The following is a 4,930-nucleotide window of genomic DNA, read 5'->3' as shown; positions in this document are numbered from 1 at the left end:
TTTTGGCAATGTATGACAAATGATGAAATTTGTGGGTGGTTGCAACAAATGTGTATTGTCCTGGGGAACATATAGTATATATGTGTAGCTTGGTCGACTAACAGTGCCATGTCTCTAGGTGTTCTAATATTAATATTAACCAATTTCCTCCAACTCCAGTTAACAGAGAAACTCTCTTCGACTTTATTGATATATGGTGTGAAGAGAGTCAATCAATTAAAATGTAGAAAGTACCAATCAAGCCTATTAAGATATAAATTGATGAACAATCTACCTATATCCAAACAATAAGATATGATCAAGCAAACATTCATTATATGTAGATCGAGTCCACACTTAAAGTAACATTGATACAACAACTACTTTTCCATAGAGAAAATATAGATAGCCATACATCCATTCTTAATTTGGATGCATATCAAGTCCAATATTAATGAATATTGATGTATAAATGGATCTATATCCATATAAAAAGATAGGGTATGCATCAATCATTAATTGGATGTAAACCAAGTCCATAGTTAATGAATAATAATAAAAAAATTGAGTTTTATCCGTATTCAAGAAAGAATGGTGCACTAGATGACTACTCATTAAATGTTGAGTTAATCGTCAGTATGATGCAATTAAAGCATTCCAAATATAGAATGGGGCTTAACTCTATATAAGGTGTGTTCTCCAAACAACATACAAGTACATAAGGAATCACATAGTTACATATGTTTCATTGGAAGGAACACAATTCACCATACTAATGGGAGGTGATTATATCATCATATTGGTCTTACTATGCTTTTTGTTCAATCCTTGCTACCTCACCTTGGATGAATCAATAGACGAGAATGGCAATCTATAAATGAATGAGAAGGTAAAAATATTTTACTTTTAGCTTTGGACACATGCAACTCTTTGCCTGTTTGTTTATGTATTCATCGCATTCTTGCATCTACTTGACAACTTAATCTTCATTATTACTAATTTTTGTATTTATTTAGAACTATGGCTTATGTTCCCAACTAAAATTTAGGACACCATAGGTGAAAAAAATACTTATATCTTTCAGAGACTTTGTACAACAATTATATATGCTAACTAGCCGTGAACTCAAATTTCCATTTACAGAACACCACTCTTTTAAGACCTAAACCGTTTCGGTTTCCTTGGAGAGCTAATTTCACGGATGAAGGCAGCAACATTATTTCTCATGTACTCTCTCTCTCCCTCCTTCTCTCTACTTTTTTATGTGTTAGATTTGGAATGCTTGTTCATTTCTGGGTGAACATTCACCATAAAAATATATCACAATGTATGCTATAACGACATGTGATATATAAAAAAGGAAAATTCTAGGTATTTTTTGGCCTAAGCATGACTTATTCAAATCATAGGGAAAATAGTAGAAATCTACATTCATTAATGATCCGCCTCAATCATAGATTTGCAAGCTAAATCATGCATCACCACAAAAGGTCTAACTGTGTAGGAATGACATCAAACATTGCGAAGCAAACTAGAAACGGGGCTGAAAATTAAATACAAATTAGCTCCAAATGAGCATGAAAAAAAAATCCACACTGTAAATGGCTGGTAGGAAAACCTCGTACCACGGCCAATAAGGCACACCATCACTTGTTTATTATGTTCTGATCTATAGTTGTTCTGGTTCTTCACTAATTTGAACTATACTTTTCTATCACTAGTATGCAATGTGGCACACCGAGCCAGGACAATTTTATGGCCTTCGAGCTGAAATGAGTATATGGGCTTCACCAAATCAAGAAACCTCTCAAGAATCTGGAGCATCCTTACAAATTTATTGTCAAGATGGAGGACACTACAACTTAATTCAAGTTGGATTCCACGTACAAACATATCACTAATCCTGGTAAACTCAAATGCTTTTGAGTAAACTACTAGTATTTCATAATTTGGTTTTGCTTGCAGATTTCCCCCTCTTTGTACAATAACAGAGATATTCGCTTCTTTACATATTGGACTGTAAGTGTACTCAATGTCATTTTAATAAGTTGTATATTATTGATATCCACATATTATTTTTTGGTATTTTGTAGTAGTTAGAGGCATTATAGACTAAGTGTAAATCTCTTTACATAAACAACAATATATGTTTCCTTTTTATTTCTTAGAAGGACTTGAAATCCAAGGGGTGCTACAACTCACAATGCGTGGGATATGTACCTGCAAGTGGAGCAAAGCTGGTGCCTGGACAAGCCATTGCTCCTCCATCAGTTTATGGCATACAAGATCACTACATCAGGCTTAGCATCAACAAGGTATAACATTCATCCTAGTCTAGAGATCACTATGTCTATATAATCTTACAAATTTTCAACTATATCTATGATAAGTAGACGATACCCATGTCTTTTTGCATGAACCTTTGTTGAATGCAATGCATAAATAGATATTGTAAGAATAACTACAAAAAGAGAGAGAAAATGGCTTGTAGTTAATAGAGTGCCTTTTTTCTAACAGAAATGTGAAAAGTGAACTACATAGGTATTCTCCGAGTGTCCAACACATATAAACTCATGATAAACAAAAAATTAATGCAAAAATTGTAAGTTATGAGGACATGAATGACTTGTTCATGTAGCAAGGCTCCATGGATAGAAAAAGTGAAAAACTAGTATTGTGAAAAATATAAATTAATTATAGCTAACATGCATGATTTTCTCACGTGGCATGGTTGCAAGGATAGAAATTAAAGTAGTACAAACAATTGAAATTTTAACTAACATGCATGACTTGCTGATGTGGCATGGTTGTTGATGTGACATGACTTGCTGATGTGGCTGGGCTATATGAATAGGAATATTAGTTAGTGGATTGCAACTATTTGAAATGGAGGGTTAAAAATAACAGAGGGATTTTATGAATATGAAATTAGTTATGCCTAAATTCACATGGTTACTATTTAATATGCTATGGTATTTCATTATGAAAATATGCAACATTAAACCATAGGAATTGTACACCACCCAAGATTCTTCGAGATTACAAAGTGTTTATAATCTTCTTGTGCATGAAATTTATTGTTCACAAATGTTATCAATCCCTCATTGACTACAGGATCCAAATTCTGGAGATTGGGTGGTGTACTGTCATGATTTAGAAAAACCATCATTCTTGGGACATTTTCCAAAGGAGCTTTGCCTTGGAACAAAACGTATACAAGCATTGACCGGATTTGTGAATTACTTGAAGAATGCACATGGTCCTCCAATGGGTAGTGGCCACTTCCCTGATTATGATGAGAAGAAATCTGCCTACTTCAACCACATTAAGAACTACAACTCTAAGGATCAAGCTTTTGACCCCTTTTGGACTAAGGTGGCCAAGTTAGTTGACAGGCTAGATTGTTATGATGCAAATGATTTATTTCTTGAATTTAAGAAGGGTTATACATTCAATTATGGTGGGCCAAGTGGTTGTATTGGTTGACAACAAAAGTTGTATTTCCATTTGTATTGAATAAATAAAAATGTGTTACTTCATGGTCAAATATTAACCTTTATTCTATTTATTTTTGTCAAACTCTAGTTTCATATTGATAGTTATTATCATGATCATGTCTAGTTTATATTGTTGGTTTTCACCTCCCACTCAAGCCGTTCCCAACATGACACTTGTGGCAGGTGTCGTGTGACCATAATAAGTCAAATTATAAAAGGCTCAGCGTAGCAAAGACCGTATGAATGGACCTCAATGGGCCCAAATATGCGCTAGGGAACCTAGGTAGAACACCATCGACTAATGGGTATTATTAGTATGATGTATTAGGAATCCATGTGGGATACGTGGAAGCATCAACATGTTGAACACCAATTCGGTGAAAGCTCCTACCCTCGCATGACAAACTTACAAACATGAAGATTTCCATATGGGAGCTATATAGGGCCGATGGGGGATTATGGGTAGGGCTAGGCAATTTGTAGCTATGATACACTAGAGATGTGTCAATAATTTTATATGTTTAATGCATATTATCTATAATTTATGCAACTTTTAGTACCGTGATGGCCGGGTTCATGCCGTATCTAGATGTCCTCCTTCCTTCCTTCGCCCGAGTGCACTTGTCAGCAAGATCAAAGAGTTCGACAATGATGTGCACCTTGCGAGTGTTGAGCTTCTCCCTAATCTTGGGCTGACGAACATTTGCATGAAATGTAGTGATGATCGTAGCCGTGTCAATATCAAGGATGTTGTGCTGCACTTGGCTGAAGTGTTGTATGTATTTGTGCAACGGTTCCCTCGACTTCTGCACAAGGAGGTGCAGATTGCTTGGCATCCCTGGTCCCTTGAACCCTCCTTGGAAGGCGCCCTTGCACAGATCATCCCATGATGAAATGGAATTCTCTGGAAGATTCGTGAGCCATGAGCGGATGTTGGGCTCGAGCGCCATGGGAAACCAGTTGACAAGTGCTCGCTTCCTGCTGCTAGCAGCCACAATAGTGATGGTGTAGATGCTAATAAACTCAGCATAGTTGGTCTTCCCATTATACCGAAGAGAAAGATCTGGATGGAACTACCTCGACCACTTTAAAGCCCGGATAATTAGGCTACAGTAAAACTATCCTAATGAAGCCAAGTCATCATTGATTATTGTTGCTAAACTTCCGTTAGTTCAAACCGATTCAAAAATCAATTCAAAAAATGGCAAACAACAAAAGTTTTTAAAAGTTATAACAAAATTGTTCGGGCGGTGCCATATTTTGCTTAAGTAAATATGGTGTAATAAACACATTTTTATAAAATGCCCAAATGATTTAAAATGAAATAAAACAGAATAGAAAATAAGTAAAAGAAAAGAAATTACAAAAAAAACAAAAACAAAAAAACAAACTAACACACATAAAAAAAGAACAACAGTCACCCCCACAGGGCTTCGGCCCAGCAGGCCGGCCCA

At 35.7% G+C, this 4,930-nt stretch overlaps 1 pseudogene; it reads left to right on the top strand.

Annotated features, from left to right (window-relative positions):
• The first annotated feature begins 754 nt into the window (after nt 1-754).
• On the top strand, nt 755-3,465 carry LOC123107201 (uncharacterized; annotated as a pseudogene).
• The last annotated feature ends 1,465 nt before the right edge of the window (nt 3,466-4,930 follow it).

The sequence above is a fragment of the Triticum aestivum genome, chromosome 5A (genome assembly GCF_018294505.1).
Source record: "Triticum aestivum cultivar Chinese Spring chromosome 5A, IWGSC CS RefSeq v2.1, whole genome shotgun sequence".
NCBI classification, from domain to species: Eukaryota; Viridiplantae; Streptophyta; class Magnoliopsida; order Poales; family Poaceae; genus Triticum; species Triticum aestivum.
Note: the sequence above shows the minus strand (reverse complement) of the source record. Positions and strands in the feature narration are given on the sequence as shown.